Source organism: Patagioenas fasciata, chromosome 7 (genome assembly GCF_037038585.1).
Source record: "Patagioenas fasciata isolate bPatFas1 chromosome 7, bPatFas1.hap1, whole genome shotgun sequence".
Lineage (NCBI taxonomy): Eukaryota > Metazoa > Chordata > Aves > Columbiformes > Columbidae > Patagioenas > Patagioenas fasciata.
Window position 1 is genome coordinate 25,920,495 of NC_092526.1, and position 20,611 is coordinate 25,941,105.

General features: G+C 38.5%; 1 long non-coding RNA gene across 1 annotated transcript; it reads left to right on the forward strand.

Moving 5' to 3' along the window:
- The first annotated feature begins 1,359 nt into the window (after positions 1-1,359).
- LOC139828362 (uncharacterized) lies at positions 1,360-20,232 on the forward strand. Its single transcript, XR_011739876.1, has 4 exons — positions 1,360-1,406; positions 14,306-14,438; positions 18,839-18,966; positions 19,982-20,232. It is a non-coding gene; the product is annotated as an uncharacterized lncRNA (long non-coding RNA).
- The last annotated feature ends 379 nt before the right edge of the window (positions 20,233-20,611 follow it).

Below are 20,611 nucleotides of genomic sequence, written 5' to 3' on the forward strand. Positions count from 1 at the left end.
TCTTCTTGGAGTAAGAGCCAGCTAGAATGAACATGTCTGTCTTCACCTCAATATCCAGACAGACCAGAAGAAAGAGGAAGAAATCCAACTTATTCTGCATATAGTGGAATGCCTTTTACCTTACACCATGATCTTCCACCGCAGAGGCACTGCAGTGAGAATGAAACCCCCTGTCAGCATTCCTCACCTAAGAGTGAGCTCTGTAAGAGATTCTGCTACCACAGAGGCTGTTTCCCTATATAAATTCAGCTGCTAGGAAGGATTACTATTTTTAATGGCAGCATTTGCACAATCTTTTCAGTACGAGGCCATGGATATCAATCCCTTTCCTGAAGAGCTGTTAGGGCAAACTTCTGCAGTGCTCACGTTTCAAAGTGTCTTCTTCATTCGGATAGCACCCTGTAAAAAGGAGAAGGCCACTTTCCTTTGACTCAGGGCTGCCTTTGTCATGGGTCCTTTAGAAATTCACAGATGATCAGCACGGTGGAAAAGGCATGCACTTCAGAGGACAAGAAAGTTAAAACAGAATGCAAGCCCTTAGCATTATGTAAATCTTCATTAACTTTATTACTTTGGGTTTAAATACCTGAAGTATAATGTTTTGGGTTTATATCTAAAAGGACAGGAGAGGAAGGAAAAAAAAAAGCAGAACTATAAAAATTCAACATGAAGAAATGGAGAGTGTTTCAAAATACGGGTAAAAGAATGAACTAGTTCAAGAGCAAAATACAGGCAAAACACAGAAATGCAAGGGGTGTTACTTTCATATTGTATACACAGAGGACATGGAAAACATTTTTCAGAGTCCAGTGGTCATTTCCTAAAAGTATCCAACATTTCAGTTTTCACATCATTCTGAGAACAGACTGAGCTCACCTAGCTGCTATGTTTAAGAAAGCAACAGAGAAATATGGTTTATGTTTTCACCTCCCACAAGCTGTTTGGGGTTGTGTCATTCTTGACATTGCTCTGTTTTGATCAGGGGACGTTTTCCTGTTAAGTCCATCTTAAAAGACCCACAGAGACTCTATGAGTTGAAAACCTCAGGTTCTTGACGAAAACTTACATTAGTTTTCCATAAAGCAATTTTAAATACATTCAGGGAAGAAGTAAATATAACTCAGAGAAAAAAAAAAAAGTGTTATGGTAATAATGAGAACAATTTAGCTTTTGCTTTTATATGTCTTGGTTCTGATCTTTGCTCAATGATCAAGGCAGCTCCCCTAGACAGGACTGAGTGTGTAAAGATGTAAAATTCCTTTTCATTTCCTGATCATGTGCTATTCTTGCATGACTTTTATTTATTTATTTTTAAATTAACTTCAGTTTACTCACTATAGTTCCCACATTCAGATATGGGAAGAAACTAAAGCCACATCCTCTTGCTACTCTACAAGGACTTCAAGGTCTTTCTCGAAACAGCAAGTAGCCTGTATTTTTTCAGTAAACATTTTCCTTTTTTAACATGGGACTTCCTGTTATGAAAGAATAACTTGTATAAGGAAACTCCAAAGTAAATATTCAGCTCATTAGGAGTCCAGTTTGTAGTACTAAGTTGATTTTGCGGTGGTTTACTACCCTTTGGGATATTATTGACTAATCCATAAGAAATGAAAAACAATAGCTATAACTGCATAAGGTAAACAGTGAGTTGCATGTGGAAATAAAAGTTTTTATGTTCCTCCCCACTTCCCAGCCTTGCCATGTAACCCTAACACAACAAACTACTAAGGATTACGTTGCATTTGCAACCCCTTTATTTCTGTCCTCTCAGCAGTGTGCACAGCTGCACACTCTGCTATAACAGTGGACGTGTGTCACCAGTTGATACTGTAAATAGCGTGAATGTAGATAACACGTAAACCTAGTTTCTCAAGGAAAAATTGGATCCAGAAATGTGGCCCAGACACTATGCTGGTGCCTCTGGGATTTTACAGTCTTTTTTCTTTGGTTGGTTGGGGTTTTTTTGCTTCCCCTTTCCCCACTAAAGAGTGCTGTGGAACCTTTTTGAACACCAAATGTTGGGAATTCCATATTTTCCTTAAAATGACTTAGGGCAGCCAAAAAGTTTGATGGAGAACTGTGCAAAGCAAACCCACAGTGCTTATGTTTGATGGATGCAGTTTTATTTGCTGTTTAGCATTTCAGGAAAAAAGGTGTGAATGATGTTGGAGAGTGAACGGCCTGAGAAGGCTGATGGCAGCAGCACTGTCTCTGCCAAACTGCAGTCAAGCAGCAGTGTGTACCTGAGCCCTTGCACTGTCCTCAGGTATGAATTGAACATCTGCAGTGGTTTCATCTGGTTCAGCTATATATTGGTTGTGGTTGGAAAGTCAAGCTCCAAACCTCTGGCACAATCCTGTACACAGTGTAAAACATAGGGAGATCACATCAGGACGCTTGATAAGGTCAGAGATTGTCATACTGTGGATTGTGATGCCCAAGGTGATAAGAAAAGGCTTCATAGAGGGTCACACGGTATTTTTTACCAGAGTGATTTAGCAGCAGACCAGTTTTCCCAAGGTAGAAGACTGAAAGTTGTTGCAAGCGACTCCAGCACCTCCAGTCAAGCCAATGGGGCAACTGCTGAAGGCTGAGCAGTTCCTGCAGACAAGTCCACGGCTGCAGGGGACTAGGAGAAAACACTCTCAGTCAGGCAGAGGTTTTCTTCCCTCCCCCCACAAGAGCTCAGCTGATCCAGAGATGTCATACCCGGGACACAATGATGACCCAAAAGCAGGTCACCGTCACTTTCTAAAATTTGAAAAATCCTTATCTGGTGCAATCTTGTCTGGCTGCCCCAGAAACCTTGTCTAGTGCTTTTCTATCTGTAATCTAGTTGATGTTTCCATTTGGGAATATTTGCATTAGGCAGGTAATCTGAAATCAATCAATGTTTTTTAACATGTCAAACTCAGAGACAGGCAGCAGAGATTTGTTAATATCTTGTTGGATATCATGGGAGCCAAAACCAGAAAAAGCTTGTAAATGTTCTGTTGAAAAATTAACATTTAAAACTTTTAAAATCCATTTAAGTGTAAGAAGTTTACATAGCTTGTGGGAAATCAATTTGGTGAACATTAAATATCTATATCTATAGTTCTTCTATCTCATTTTTTCCTCTTCCCAAGCAACCAATAAGACACAGAAATGCATATAAAAATAGCTGTCAGAACCAGTAAAATAACTTATGAACTTATATAAGATGCTACATCCAAGGATTTTTTTGCTCTAATACACACTGTGTTGCATGCACTATCATGTGTTCTCCCCCTCAGTGACAGGAAGATGTCTGATCTCATTCAGAAAGATCATCAGTTAACTATTTTTAAGAGTGGCATTGTTTTCATATGGACAGCATTGAAAACATATGGTCTTTCCTTTTTCTTGTCTTGTGCTTTCATCTAACAGATATATATGTTTGAAAGTACTGGAAAGCATTTAGCTTTAGAATCTACCCCTACCTTCTGGCACTCTGCTTAATTTCCAAGTTTTTACACCAGTGAAAGCAGTATTTCAGCATGGAAGTGTTTTTCCCTTGCTCATATGTACCTTCCAAATCAAGTGTTCGGTGCTATTGAGGAAACAGAGCAAGCTGAGGACTTGCTGAAAAGGGGTAGTTTTGCTCAGAAGTTTTTAAGCCCTTTTATGTGAACCAGTACATGGAAATGACCCCTCAAAAGAATTCATTATTTTAATCATAATTATGTGGTAAAACCAGCTAAATTTGTATGTTGGATGCTAAGAGATCTAAAAATATAAGTTTATCTGGAACACTCTTCACTTGAAATAATTGAAAATATGTTTTTTGAATAAGGACATGCTGGAGTTTATCTTATTCAGTGGGGTACTCTCAGCACATGCACGTGTGGTTCATCTGAAGAATGACAGTTGAATGACAGTTACTTGTTTACTTGCAAATCTGATGTGTGATCAGTGTTTTCTGAGGCTGGAACGTGGCTGATAGCACAACCTGGCTCCTCTGAGCCAGCAGTTCCTCCTGTGATACGTCCCAGGGGACAGGATGAGTTGCCCTTTAGGTCACGTGCATAAGTGCCCTGTGCCCTAAGCAGAAGTTAATCTCAGCTCCACCTGCCTGTTTGCCATGTGCAGGTTAATAGAATTTCAAGGCGCAGGCAGTGAATGAGTACATTTAGGGAACCATGAGCTGAACCATGATCCTCTTTGTGGAGATGATTGCTTAGCTGTACGTTCTTTCATCTACCTCAGATAACCATGTTCATGCATCATTAGAGAGCTATGAAGGGACAATCATGCAAGAATAAGTTAGTCTGTGCCTTCTTATTTTGTTTATTACATTTGCCTTGTCAAAACGTACACAATAATCCTCACTCATACCCTGCTATTAAGGGTGAGAAGCAGTATTTTGTTTGCGCAGCGTTTTGCACACAGGGATCTGGGCTCACCTCTTGTTTTTTTCAGAAGAAATGAAACAATAACTGTTCCTTCTTCTGGCTCTGATCTGGCTCCAGGGCAGGACCTGCGCACCCACCAGCTACATGGCTTTCAAGTTAAGGATCTCATAGAGCTTCCTGGAGGGGGAACTCTCCCACCCAACTGCTCTTCCTCTTGCTCAGGGCCAGTGTTCTATCAGGTGCCATGGGGATGAATCCAGTCAAAAAGAGGTAAAAAGAGGTTACATTGCAGGCAGAGCAGGAATGGGCTCTGGTTCACCAAGAGCACGGACAATGACTGGGTTTCATGAGGCTGCTTTCGATCACAGCGGTATTACCCTACTCTGTATTTCTTTCCTGTCTGATTCTTGTCAGGTGATTTGAAGTGTCTAAGTCTTGATTCTACTGAGAAAATAACGTGGACTCTGTGAAGATGTGAATGTTTGCAAGTTCAAGGGGCGATTGCTGGGCTGCGCGGGCTGTGAGAGCTTCCCTGGGGAACCAAATGGCCTGAAACTGCCCGAGTGATGCCAGTTAAAGATGCTACCTTGCAATACTGAGCCAAAACATTTCCACCGTGAGGAGAAAAATAAGTAAATTGCTAACAGTTTGTGAGGCTTTTTGAAACTCTTTCCATATAAAGCTGTTTTTCAATCTGTCATCAATCTGCAGTAACCCAGTGAAGAAAAACAGAGCCATGGTATCAGTTTGGATGTCAGATCCAGTTGTAAAAAGCTGCTAAAAACATGCAAAGCCAAATTTGGAAGATCACAATTTCATATTCCTGGAAAAGGATGCATCGGCGGAGAGATGAGCAGAAGTAAGAGACATGCCTAAAACATGTTTATACTCCTTATTTGACCAGTCTTTGGAGCTTGAATTATCATATCTTCTGCCTCAGCAGCAAGGGTTGTTTTCACAACATGAGAGCTCTTAATCTGCCACTGACATGGTTAAATTCAGGAGCATTTTCACTTCTTGGTTTAACACATCCTGACCAATCCTCTCCTACCACTATAAAGAAGGATTTCATGAAGTAAATACTGGGAAACTCTTATGACTAGTGATTAAAAAAACATCAAAAGGTTTAAAAGCCCATCTTGGAGCCTGCTGTTGTGGACACTTTCCAAAGGTTACCCTGAAAGCTTTGACAGACTCTTTCTACAGTCATTTCATGTTGCTGTTGCCTGCGTACAGTTTTGTCTTCTCAAATTAAATTGATTTCTCTTTTTTGTTGTGTTGTTTTTGAACCCTTTTCCTTCTGCTTCCAGGATCCCCAGTAGCCTCTTCTTTTTCTTCCTGCAGGACATTCAATTCCCCCCTGCTCTTTTCTTTTCTTTTCTTTTCTTTTCTTTTCTTTTCTTTTCTTTTCTTTTCTTTTCTTTTCTTTTCTTTTCTTTTCTTTTCTTTTCTTTTCTTTTCTTTTCTTTTCTTTTCTTTTCTTTTCTTTTCTTTCCTTTCCTTTCCTTTCCTTTCCTTTCCTTTCCTTTTTTTCTTCCATTTTGTTTAATTTTTTTTTTATTTGTTTTTAATTCCTGGAGTTCATAGAAACAGGAGCTCAGTGGAAAAAAAAGGCCTTTTTGTAGCAAGAAATAGATCGTTAGAAATACAATTAATTTTCTAGCCAGCTCCAGTGCTTTCAGTGGCAGAAGAGGACAGGGATTTCTCTCACTTTTCTCTGATGCCACTTTGTGTTGCTGGGTGGTGTCTCTGAACTATTCAACGACCCGACCCAGTCACAAACACACATGAACAAGTGAGAGCAGAAGAATGTCTGTACACTGTTACACAGGATCTTGGTGAACCCTTGGCTACTGTCTGAAACCCATTTCATGGTGATTATTTTGATCTGTGCTGGAAGGTACTTGTTGTCTTCTCAGCTAGGGGTCTTATACTAGGCTTCTGTAAGCATGAGTGTAAATTCCTGGACTCTGCTGATGCTGCAAAGACAGAGTATTAAAATTTTTTTGTTGCATAAACTGCTGTGTTTACTTGCTAGTAACATATGTAGGAAATAGATGAAGACTATGTTCCCTTATTTGTGAAACATTTCATAGGGTTTCCAGGTAAGGTAAAAGTTGAACAATGATCTTCTATTATGATCCTACTTCTGCTACAGATCAGTATCTTCCAAAATACTGGTTCAGTAGCTGCTTTAACAAAGACACAGCTGTGTTTTGGCTAAAACCTTGAAGGCAATTTACAGATCTTCTGTATATTTTGCGTAGTTTGGGTTTGTTTGTTTGTTTGTTTTCTGAAGGTATGAGTGATTCTAGGGAAATTCTCTAAGAAAGTGTAGGAAGACCTTCAGACTACAACAGCAAATCCTTTATAATAGTTATCTGCTATTATGAAAACATACAATGCCTGGAGGTTTTGATGATGTGTTTTAATTTACTTAATGTAAACACCCACACCAAAAATAGGAGAGTGATGTGGAATTCTGACATCAGTCATGTTTCAGATGAAAGGTTGTCAGTAATTATGCTCAGATATTGCACCTCCAAGATTGCACTGCTGTTGTAGTACAGGCCCCACAGATTCTATGTCGCCATCAGATCATGGAAAAACTATCCTTCATAGGATCTGTAGTTACAAAAGCTTTAACAGCAGTCATTCAGTTTATGTTAAGATGTTTGAGACTAAGGATTTTTTTCATTGTTCTGAGGTTTGTCTCAACAAAGCTTCAGAATAAGAAGTAAAAAGGCTCATAAACATGAGGAAACTTGTTAAAACATTGGGCATTTGTACAAGAACTAAGTATGTTACTAAGAAATCATATGAAAATTTATTTTCATTCTTGGTTCAAGTTAAAATGAGACATATCATAGAGAACCTACATAGAGTCAGATTCAGTGGTAGCAGATCATGCAGACATTTTTCCTTGGTGTTCCCATTAACACAGAGCTTCATGCCCAGGTATGAGCCTTGGGGTATCCTAAAAGTGTCACAGCTGCTGGTAGACTTTTAGGCTTAAACATCTAGAGAATCACAAGGATGACTAACAGATGATTAATACTAAGATTTAGATGTTTTGCTCAGACAGACAATATGCATGTTTTCTTTCATTCAGTCATTATAATATACCCTCTATTTAAAAGTTTTCTAAAAATAATGAGATTATAAAAGCAGATTTCTGATTGCTCTTGGCTCTTTGAAAATGGAAAACAGGTTTTTGGATAAAAGCAGTTGTTAGACACTTAGGTATGTTATCTTTCAACTTACAGTTAAAAGATTATTGTAATATTTTACCATCGCAGGAGAAGAAGTTTCAGAAGGTTTTTGTACCTTTGAACAATTTTATTGGTCAGATAGCTTTGAAAGTACAGTGTCTTTTTCAGCCTGCTCTGAAGAGGAATACAGCCCTTTGCCTGGAAGTGAGAAGGGTAAACACTGACGCAGAAGGTGCTCTGGGCTGCTGAGCCTGTTCAAAGCCTGGATCACGCTCACCTGCACCTTGTGAGCTGCCCCTGGGGCTGTGTGTTATCAACAGAAACAGATTCTGGCAGCCTACAAACCATTGCATGTTTGAGAAATGTTCTTGTGCAAAACAGCATTGGTTAATGGTTCTTGTCTACATATGATGTCATGAACATGAGGAGATGGACAAGGTTTGAGTTAAGCAATTTCTATGGATACCTAAAATTGTAATGTAAAGAATCATAGTATTCAAGAATTTTGGCAGGAATATAAATCCTTGTGTACTGCTGAACAACAACAACAGGCAAAATGTTCCTGGACTACTTCATGAGAACGGCAAGTTTTCCTGTATACTTTCCTAAAACAAGTGTTATTGGAAAATTGAAATTAATGTTATTTTATGTAATTATTTGTATTACATTGCTATTGTAAAATTTTGTAAGAACTAGCCATGGTAATTATGTAGAGACAGAAGATAAGATAGTTTCACTGGAGTACTAGACTTCAGTCTTCAGACGGGCATTGTCAGCTCTGGCTCTTTGTAAATGGAAACCGGTGGAAGTGAAGCAGCATAATTCATATACATTGGATTTCTTCCCAGTTCCTAACTTCCCATTTCTATTGAGACTGTGGGAACTGTTCTCAATATGATTCCCATGTTATTTAAAGAACTGGCTTAAATACAGATATATTTGTGACTACATATTAAGACGAATATGCACACATAGAAAAAGAAGGTGCACCACAGGAGATCAAAACCCACTCTTCTGTCCCTCACTGCAATCAGAATATAAATCTTGGAGGGTTCAAACTTGCTCTTCTGCAGCTGGTTTCCACATATGAAATCCATGGAATTACAATGCTGGATGCTACTGTAGATTTATATAAATGCTGTGAAACTCCCCACCAAGTCCTGAAGAAGAAGCAAAACTAATGAGATCAGAAGCTATGCATAAGACAGCCAGCAGGCAGAGAAATGGCCATAGTGCTCATTTTGCCCTTCAAAACATGTTCTTGTTACCATCTAAGCCTGTAGTATAATTCTGTCATCCAGTGATGATTTTCTGGAGACAGAAGCAGGAAGAAACCTTTGTAATGACTGGACCTTCAGTGCTGCCCTCTATGCCACGCTTACATCCCTCCTCAGCTTTATTTTGATGGAATCAGGGTGGCAACTGTGCTTTCATTAGCAGAAAGCCTTAAATGTCTGATATGTGCTAGGCTACAAATCTTCCTGCTGTTACAGAGAGCACCATGCTAGACTTATACAATGGTAATACAGAGCTCCACTCAAATACCACATAAAATTAGTATTTGATTGTTATAAAAATGAAAAATTATAAAACTTCTTCCTGTTCAATTGAGAAGAAATCAATAATTTGAATCTGATGTTTCTGAATGAAGCTTGAGAATTTCCTCTATTTACAACTGGCCAAAGGAAGAGACATGAAACTGAGCACTCTACAGATACTGAAGAAGTTCAGGGTTAAATCAATATTCCAGCCTTATAACCTTTGCTACGTTTGTCACTGCCTGCATAAAACAATGCTAGGGATATGCCCTAGACCCAAGAAATGGGGTCATGCTTGCCAGCTTTAGTTGATTATATTATAGTTGTTTGTTTGCTTGTTTTAATAAGCAACAGCAAATGGAATATGAGATGAGGATCTCAAGGACACGACTATAATCTGAGACTGAGCATAATGGGGTTAAATGTAGTTTCTTCAGTGTACCCAAAATAGGGAGGCAGAGTTTCTGAGCTGTGCTCTTCTTTACCAGAGGTATTTATCATGAGAATCAGAAAGTAAAGTGAACATATGATAACTAATGAGCTGCAAAATACAGCATGCCAAGTAGAAGAACGGAGAAAAGAAGCTGTGTGAAGATCAGACTGCTTTTCTGGAACACTTCCTGCTGTGTCAGTAGCTCTTATTTTTACACTGGTATATTAGCTCTGACTGCATGAGTCAAAGTGTCTGGCAGCTCTCGTGCCAAGACAATTACAAGTGGTGGTATAGAAAGAGATACTGATTCTGTTCCGTTTTTGTTTAATTTTTAAAAGCAAAACCAGCAGCAACAGTGCTATGAAACACTTCCTTCATGTAGGAAATTTCCAAGGTAACAGTGAAACAGAGAAGGGCCTGAATGTATAGTCCAGTTCAAATCGATGAGCTTTACCCTGAAGGGATGGCAGAATGTGCCAGGCAAACTCCTTACAGTGGAACTGCAGCCCTGAGCGTGAGTGATGAGCAGAGCATTTGGAAAGCCACTGGTTTTTACAAAGAAGCACCACCCAGAGTGAGAGACCTCACATCTGGGCTGACAGTAATCTACCTGATTTATAGACTCCCTGTACTATAATGGTATCTGTCAGTGGCAGTGGAGGCATACCTGGGGTTCCAAGCAATTTATTGTAATAGAAATAACCTGTTTCTTGTGACTACTCACCACCCTTCCATCTGCTGAACATTTGGAATAGACACTATCCATCCAAATTGGATCAGATACCAACTACACTGGCACAAATGAAATGCTAAAGCCAGCTTTTACTGCTTGGCAAAATTTGTCCCAGACAAAGCTTAAAACCTTCTTCCACTTGCAACATTTGACATGCTCTGTTTGTTACAGCAAAATAGGTCCTGTGTACTGAAACAGATGATTTTGTAAAGGCTGTTTATTCTACCATTCAAAAGCCATGGCTCTCTGATTTCTTGTAGCTAAGAAAATTGCGAAATTGCGAATGAGGACTAAAGCCTCTCCTTTTCCTAACAAGGACCCATGTGTGTATTTATACACACATGGCTCCAGATTGGCTCTTGTGGTTGGTTAAGTTGATGCTGAGACTTGAAAAAGCAACTTTGTGTTTTAGGCTAGTACAGACCTGATGTATTTTCATTCTTTCATTGAGTTTTAATACAAAACGTAAGATTTTAAACATTAATACCTGATGCTGTGTGTGTCCCAGCTGGGATATATCTCATTGACAGTATCTCTTGTCTAGCAATGTCTAACATGTATGAATGTTTATATACTTTCTCATGACTCAGTACCACAAGCTATCAGAATGTGATGCATTTTTTTGATCTGCACAGTAGAATTGGAAACTCTTTGTGCACTGGAAGAGAAACTGTACCTCTTTTTTTTTTTTTTTTTTTTTTTCCCCTCCCTTCCCTATACACCTTCTAAATGATAGACTAGAATGAGGAGGTTTGGGATTGGCTTGGGAGGCTTTCTTGTGTTTATAAATAATTGACACTACATGTTTTTCATGGGAAGCACTTTTCACTTCACTTTTATTTCCTTCTTTGCTGCCTTAGAGGAGACATCATTACCCGTGTCTAATTCCAGCAGAATTTCATAATGCAACGTAAGGCGCTGACCAAAGAGAATATACTTTGCTACTAACCATTCACAAGAGCACAGAATTAAAGTCCCATATTTTCACTTTTTCAATCCTGCAGGGTTCGCACTGATCTTGTATAAAATTTTAAAATTCACTGACTTTTGACCTTGTGCCTACTCTGCTGCTGAACACAGAACTTTAGCCCTTTGGGGAAAGGAGTTTTTCAAGGATGCTTAGAATTAATTTAGACATTTACCACTCATTTAATTTACCAGTATTTGGTGATTCAATAGTATTGTTCCAGAATTGTTTAAGGTGGTTTTTTTGGTATTTTTGTTGTTGTTGGGGGGACCTGGGGGATTGTTTTTGTTGTTCTTGTTCTTGTTGTTTTGCTTTTCCGATATAATGAATATTTGTATTTTTAATTATTTATTAGAGTCTTAAATTTTCAAAATGTGAATTAATGTTGTTTTATCTGCTTTACTGTAATTATTTTAAAAGATTTCATAAACCAAATAATTATATACAAAGGTTCTTGTTTGTTCATCTCAATGGATCGCAAGAACATGGAGATATAAAATTAACTTTTCAGTAGGACTCAGATAAGAGACAGAACTCTTCACAGCTTATGTCACCTACCAATCAGCAGTGAAATATCCTTTTTTTATAATAAGTATTTCTCCAGCAACATCAGGTCTTCATTAACAATTCTGTGATAAGAATTGACCGTAAGAAGGTTTTTATTCCAGCTTGTCTTAAAAATGAATCTTTTTCCAATTCAGTCAATCACGCACATATTCAGTTATTCATAGGGCTCTTATTCTAACTGTTTGCAACTGTTTCTCAAGTAGTTTGGAAGCCAGGGGTAGAAATCAAAGTGCAGAGGAACAGAACACGACAGAAGAACAGTTATTGAAAGGAAAAGGCAGGTTGGTGTGATGGAGGAAGGCCCAAGAATTCTCTCGTCAGCTGATACATCAGCAAATGCTAGTGAAGAGCCTGAGAAAAATTGCCTGGTTTGTTGAGCAGTCTATTATCTAATTTACAGACAAAACATGGACAGATGAATCATCTATGGAAGAGGAAAAATCAGAACTAGTTGCCAAATCCCCTTTTTCCTCCCCCTGTGCTCTGTTCACAATGCCCCTTCCATGGGCAGATCTCTGTCGTACAAATCCAATATTAGGGCAAAAAGAAAATCTTTTGGCTATGATACAAATTAGATCAGTCACCAACATACATTTGTTTTCAAGCTGATTGAATCTGGAGTTGAAACAGCTATATGCAAGCAACAGAGATGTCTCCATGCACCAATTTTGAATGGCAAACGGTTTGGCTGATGCAGGGCTCAGAGGAAGGATCCAAGGGATCTTTAGGGAGGCTTTTATGAAGAGAAAGAGCATCTCCATCCCCTGGGCAAGCAGTAGTCAGGAAAGATACCATCAGGAGGTGAGAAGTAGCTTCTCTTCTTTCGCCTTTCTCCCAGTCCTGCTGAGTTCCCACAAGGGCATTTAGCCCTGGTGGTGAAAGAACAAAATACAGCAAACACCTCAGCCTGCCAAGTTGCTGCCATTATCCCCAGTCAGGGCAGGGTTCACGGTCTCCATAGGGGCTCCTGCCTGCCTGAGGTTGCTCTGACTCCAGCTACAGTCCATTGGGATTCTTGCCACTCTGAAATGCTCTTCTTCAGGGGAAAACAGAGATGGGGGCTACCCAGCATGAGATCATTCTGGCAAGAGAGGAGTGGACCATGGCCAGGACCTAGCTACTTCTGTAGTATTGACTGAGGCAGTGTAAGCATTTATATTTTCCTTAAATTATGACAGGAGGAAAAGTCCTTTCATAGCTTATTGAACTGGAAAAAAAGAAACAATAGCATGACATTTTCTAATCAGATATTTTCCCTGCTTTTCCAAAAGACAGTGTCCATCTGTTTTAGCATCTGCTCAGTGTAGTTCAATATCTGGCTAAAACCAACAAATAAGTGAAATGGCTTCATTTCTTTCAAAATGTCAAGATCTAAGAATTTCCTGGGGAAAAAAGGTTGCACATGTTGTCATCATTGCTGAAAAAAGTGTCTCTGATACCCGATCTCTCTGCTTGTTTAAATACAGTATGCAATCCCAGTTTATTTCGGCAGGTTTGAGAAAGGTACTTGACTGAAAATTTTGATGTTTCCAAACAGAAATGATTTTTTTAAAGTGCAAAAATTTGTCCTGCACCTTTTGTTGCACTTTCTTTGAAGCCCTTACAGCAGTAATGGGGGAGCAGACTATGTCCTCAAAATGAAGCATCACTTATAACATGAAACATTTGATGGAAAACATATTTTTGAAGTAATAAATCAATCTATACTGGTTTTGTTTCCATGTATCTCACTATCCAATGGGAGAACATGGAAGGAGTTGTTCATGAAAGACTTCTGCTGGCCATCTTCCCCTTTCTCTGAGCACTTGCTGGCAATACCCCATTCAATTGTGTTCTAGTTTCCCCAGACATGAAAAGCAAATGTTTTTGCTTCAGCTTAAAAACCTGAAAACACTGAATTTTCCTGTCACTTCTACTAAGACTCCCTGGAGACGACTCTTTGGATTATGCTTTTGCCCTTAGGTTTACTCCTTCTGCAGGACATTTCACAAAAGTCATTTGATATCAATATTCATGAAATAATTCAAGTTGGAAGGGACCTTTGGAGGGCATTCAACAGCTCCACCTCATTAATCTACTCACTTACTATGTTCATAAAAGAAATTTATCTCACTGATCATAACCTGGTAGCATCTCAGATCTATGCCTGCCTGGCACATGAATGCTTCTGCTGTGTGTTATATTCATAAATTCACCTTTTTTCATGCAAGTTTTAGACTGTTTTGTCAGACTGAATCTATCTATAAGTTTTAGTTCATTGAATAAATACAAAAAGTAATGCCACAATATTTTAGTTCAGATAAAAGAAGTTGAAAGGAATACTCTGAGAAACAAAATAGCTCTAGTCTGCAATATATTTTTTTCACAGTTTTGCTGATTGCTTTAACTCTGTTCTGAGTTTTAGAAAGTTTTAAAATTATTGCATCTTATATCCCATAGTCTCCTTCCTGTGTGTGCTGATCCTCCCTCTGCCTTGCAGGTTACTGATTCCAAATGTGATCTTCCAGCTTGTGTTTCTGGCACTCTGTGCTGTCAGTCTGATATTGCCTGCTTGGATGAGGAAAAGTGGCCCAGGTACAGCTTTCCTGAAAGTATCAGCCGGCATCTGACAGGTAATACTAGCACGAGGTAATCTAACCATAAACTACCAAAACAGTTAAAGGCAGCTGTGTTAGTGAGTTGCTCCTGTGGGAGCCAGATGAGATTTCACATGAATCAGACAATGATATGTCTACAAAGACTACTTACATTCAAAATTTGACAAACGTATTTCCAATCAGAATAATCCCCACAGCCGAGTTACCGGGGGTTTCAAACGTAAGAAATGATACACTGTTCCATCAGCCTTGTTAACACTGAGGTAACTGCCCATTTCATTGAACACCAGTGGCTTACGTTTGGCATATAGCAGCAGCAAAGGCTTCAGTTTTGCTTCTGTTTTTACCACTGGAGGTCTGCAAGTAGAGAAAAGTTGTTCATGCACATGTGCTGACATCTGCATCAGTAGGCACTGAAGTCTGATTTAACCCACCTATTTCTAATCGCTTCTTCCTTTATCTCACACTTAGAATGGTTGCTGGTTCCTATTAGCATTTGTACATCTCCAGGAAAATTGGTAGATTTTTTTCAAAAAGGAGTTTGGAAATAGCAAGAGATGACAACAACTGACAAATGGCAGGGTGGATAGCAGAGCAGAGTGAGAAGCATCATGATGCCTTAAGAGAGAGATGAAATACAGTGAAATGAAATATAGATGTCATACATATCAAAACAAATACATCTAAACGGCTGACCATATTTATGTAAAGAATTATTCTTATATGGCAAAAGCAATAGAATTTAAATTAGTGTCTTTAAATGGCAGTAATTAAAGAGTATGAGGCTGCAGCAGTATTTTCTAGAAATAGATAGAGATAGAATAGCATGAGTCAGTGACGGAAAAGCCTCCATTCAGTATATAATTCTCATCAGATTTTCTTTATCTGAAACCAGTGTTATAGCTTTATCATCAGAGTGACTAAAATGGAATGAATTAGAATGTCATCTGGAATTAAGTCAATCCTTTAATTATTATTCATTCTATCAATGGAATCCTTACATTATGAGGGGAAAAGACAGTTCACCTGATAAAATCAGCATGAGAGGTGATTTCAACCTGAAATTATTATAGTTTTCAGCAAATTACCTCAAACGTGTTGTGTTAAGACTTTCTGCTTTCTTATTTTTAGCTGTATGGACAGATTCAGTGAATCAAAAGTGTACAAGAGCTGGTCTATATGTAGATTTTGGTGAGAAATACAACTAGCACAGGTAGAAATTTTAGTGCAGATTTAGTTAGAATTATATGAAATACTTATTTACTGTGATACTATAATAAGTATTCTTCTTTCTATTTTTGTCTAATAAATTCTGTGGAAGCTAGGCTCCTAATCCAGGTTGCTTTAGAATTAACTTTGTAACTGAATAATGCATTTGGGAGAATAGTCCCTAGAAAAAGGAAATGTATTTTAAAGAGTATTTAACTGATAATATCAAACCAGGAAACTGGGTAGCAGTTGAAGTTGTGAATGCAAAATACGTTTCTTATGCAGGCATCAAAAAGGATGAATCCATATATCAGATATACATGTATGATATGTGCAGATTTTTTCAAAAGGTCCCATTTCTGAATACTGGTGAATATTGAGATGCTTGCTTTCTTTTTAACACGTTTGCAAAAATAGAAATATGAATAACCTCTCTTTGACAGGTCAAATTCTACAGTCACAGGAGCAACTATATTCATTTCCTATACACTTTCATGAGTTTTTACCTAGGAGCACTCTCAAAGCCATTCCTGGGAGCTGCTGGATGCAGCACAGGGTTTGCCCTTAGAGGGACTTGCAGCAGTGCGTGTCCTGGGGGCTGACTGCCCCCCATGGCCCTGGCTGGGTTGAAGTGGGACACAGCTCTGGAAGTGCAGTAAGGACAGTGTAGTGCTCAGGTGACTGAACTGAGGAAGCAGCTCAAAGCTTTCCTTGTTAGGAAAAGCTCCAAGACTGCTTTTAAATTAAACCCTCATCTCCAACATAGAATTACAGAATCACAGAATGTTAGGGCTTGGAAGGGACCTCAAAAGCTCATCCAGTCCAATCCCCCTGCCAGAGCAGGAACACCCAGATGAGGTTACACAGGAAGGTGTCCAGGCGAGTTTTGAATGTCTCCAGAGTAGGAGACTCCACAACCTCCCCGAGCAGCCTGTTCCGGTGTTCTGTCACCCTCACTGAGAAGAAGTTCCTTCTCAAATTTAAGTGGAACCTCTTGTGTTCCAGTTTGAACCCATTACTCCTTGTCCTATCATTGGTTGTTTAACTAATCCTGTAACAGGAAGGAACGAGAAAAGCTGGGAATATGTTTGAATTTTTCTTTTACACTCCTACTAACAACAAGAATAAATCTAGGAAACTACAATAGGATGCCAGGTTCGTTTATCCTATAGGACTGTGTACTGCTCTTTATAGCATCTGGGAACTGCTGTTTCTGTATCCCAAGCATGCAATTCTAAATATTCTGTACCAGTTGTTTAAGGAGACCTTATACACAGGAAAAGTGGCTGGTAGTGTATTTAAGCTTAAGTGTAGATGAAGTATAATGAACAGTCTGTTAAATGTTAATGTAATTTATCCTTTCTTAATTTACAAACATGACAAATTGCATGTATTTAGTGTTAATCTGTTTTAGACATTCATTTGTTTTGACCTATGTCCATAATATATTACGTACCTTGAGATATTTATCTTGTCACTTTGAAACAAGATTACAATTAATATGACACACATGAGTTTAAATTAGTACTCCAACTAGAGATGTGTGAGTAATGAATTAGCCACAGTCTTGAATTGTTGGCAGATAATTTAAATTGCCTGCCTCTTCCTGATGCACAATCTCTAATCACTAAATACGTACGAGGTCTGAAGTCAACGTGTTTTTTAGATCAGTGACTAAGCAATAGTTTTAAAATACATTTCTTCTAAGGGAAATAACAACAACAACAACAACAACAACAAGTTAGTTTGGGACTGTATAGTCAGATGTCTGACTGCAAACAATTCTTCCACAGATTTGTTTTGTCACACCACATTTGGTTTGCTATTGTAAGGTCAAGCCTAAAAAGTTAAGTGGTTGCCTATAGGAAGCAAGACTGTAATTGTGATATCATTAGAAATACTGAATTGTGGATAATACTTTGTATTTGTACTTGTCACTTGTCTGGTTTTTGACAAGAGGAGGCAGTTTTGATGGGCTTCCTGTGGTCCTTGTGTTTTTTATCCTGTTATCCAATTTTCTGCTGCACTGCTTTCCTTCTGTCACTCTGACTGCCAGCCAGCCTTGCCTCCTTTACTGGAAGGACATACAAAGCTTTTCGCTATAGTGGACAGAAATAAAAGGAGAGGCAATAACAGGGCTGAATTTTGATAAGTACCTTATGTTCCCTGTCCAGGCTAAGTCATACATGATCTATATATCACCTGAAGGTCTTTCAGGTTATGGAAAAAGTAACATTTATGGAATATGTGTATATGTATATATATTTTAACCAAATAAATCCTGAAGAGAGAAAAACAGTCTATGATTTTAAGGGCTATTTGTGGATGACAGGGAAACGTTTATTCTTCGAAAAAATCAGAAAAAAAAAATCAGCCTGTAAATCACAATGTAAGTCCTTATTTATAAATAGGTGAATTCTACCCCATAAGACTCTACCCTTTATTCAGGTCATAACATTCAAAAATCTTTGGCTGTGAATTTCTACTAACTTTCCATTTTTTTGGAACTGGAGTTTGGCATGAACAAGATTGAAGGCATACATTCTTTATAATCTGTACTTGTTTACATGTTGATTTAATCTGCTTTAGATATATTTTATGCAAAACTGACTTAGTCTCTGCTAATAGCCACATTTGTTCCTCTTCACTGAAAATAAGTGTAACTATTGTGTAGCATTTGATTTACTGCATGAACACCCAGCTTTTTGTTATACTTGGTGCCAAAATTATTTGCCTGAGTGTTTTAAAGCCCCATCCCTCATAAACTTAAAGAAACAAGCATAATGATGGAGGCAAAACATCAAGGCTATGTCTGAACTGGCAAAGCTAGAAAAGCTGTGAGTTCCTACAGAGGTTCATGCCTCATTTGGACTCCATCATGAGGTTAGAAGTTTTAACAGCCAACCTGCGTCTCACCATGCCCTGTCTTCTTCAGCAGGGCCCTGGAAGGCAGATGAGTGAAGGGCAGCAGCCCACAGCCACCAGGTTCTCAAGCTGGACAATCAGGAGCACAGGGCAGCTGGTGTCCTTGGGGCTGTGGACCATATAGACATGGCTCAGGAGAGCTGTATCTCATTCCATATGTGCCTAGTAGCTTGCTCTAGGTCTTTAGACACCTCCTAGCTACTTTGATTCCCTGCCTCCTTTTTGCATAGCTGAGGTAGAAATGCTCTTGCTAACAGCTGTTCTTTACTCACATGCCATAGACTGCCAACCACGTTGTTCTCGGCATTGCAGAGAAAGAAGACATTAAATGGAAAAAAGTTGTTCTTTAAGCTATCAGAGACATAGCTGCATTACTGAAAGTACATCTAACATAGTCCCATCATCACTGGTAAGTAATTAAGAGTAAGTATTAAGAGAACACCATTCTTCTTATTCATTAAAATATACTTTAAGTACAGGGAATTTGGGGCTTATACAGAACATTTTTTGTGTATCTTATCTATTGTTCTTCTTGCTAGACTCAATACCAATCTCTGCTATAAAGGCAAAAATAATTGCCCTAATATCTGGGAAAATTTGATAACGTCATTTTTGGGGAATGAGGTGGTCTCCCAAAGAAGTGTCTGAATCCTTGTTAGTCATTTTTAAAATTATTTTAAATAATGTAATAAGTCATGAGATCATAGATAAAAGGCCTACTTTGGTTATGGGTTGGGCTATGACTTAGTAGACCTCTTTTTATAACTTTATTTTTAAGAGGGCTTTTTATATGCCATATGGGGTGTAGGATGTACTTGGAACAGATTTGGTCTTCGTTAATCAGTAACTCATCCTTCATACAGAAGAGAATTAGTGTTAAAGGTAATGAATTCTCTACCATTCTTGGTCACGGACAGCCGTCACAAACAAACAGAATGATTGCTGCCCCTACAGGGCTTCTTCACAGCCCCTCCTCCATCCCAACAGAACAGGGAGAGTACACAGTTTTATGTTTGGAAATGAATGGTTGCAGAAGTCAATACTCACGCTGGTTCACTGAGACGGAAAGGCAGTAGGGCCACAAACTGATAACAGTTAGTCATACCCTGCGCAAATCTGGGATGAGACCACAGGAGTTACATGACATTGTAAGAAACCTGACCACATAAAAGAAACTTAAAGGTATCACTAAGCTTTGAAAATTCAAGAAAAAGGAAATCATATCAGTCTAATGCTCAAAGGTTTGGTAGGTCAGGGAGGAAGAAACATTTTTGTAAAGAAAGAGGTAGGATTTTTATTATATAAAATATATAATTTATAACTAGCAGTAAAATGCACTATCCAATACCTTAGCATGATATTTTTATATATTTTCTCTTGTTTTATTTTATACTACTAACATAAGAAATCTTGTTTTTCATTAGACCGCTTCCGTCTCAATGGATGGCTGACATCTGGTAGCTCCCACACCTAGGATGGCTTGCAGCAGAGCATGCTGAGTCCTCTGCGATGTATGAAAGATGCCCAGGAAGTACCTCCAAGCAATAAAAAAAAAAATCTCTGAATTCTTAATTACGTATGTGACTTTCTCCTGTACTGGTTTTATCCTTACATATAATATGGCACCATTTTATTGACCTGTTTGTATCTGTACATATCTCTTCTACTTTTATGTTGTTTGCTCTTACATACTTATGTGTGTTTTTTCTCATGAGAAACTGGACTTTTTTTTTTTTTTACTCCAGGCATACATTTTTGTGTGTGTTTCTGCTAATGTGTGTTCTTGGGTTCAGGTAGAGTGTCACAAATCCTCATCACTGAAAAAGCTGAAGAAGCTGAATTTATGCCCAAAAAAGTGCTCTTGTCTTTAGTGTGCTGCAGAATACATACGCATCTATGCACCTCTAAGAGCTTTTTGAAATTTCTAGATTCAAGTACAAGCTAGATGGATGATGATCAAAACACTGGCAACACAAATACCTATTCTGTTCAAAGGTTACCTACATTAAGATTGTGCTTTTCTGTTTCAATGTTTCTTGTTTTCAGGTAGCTTT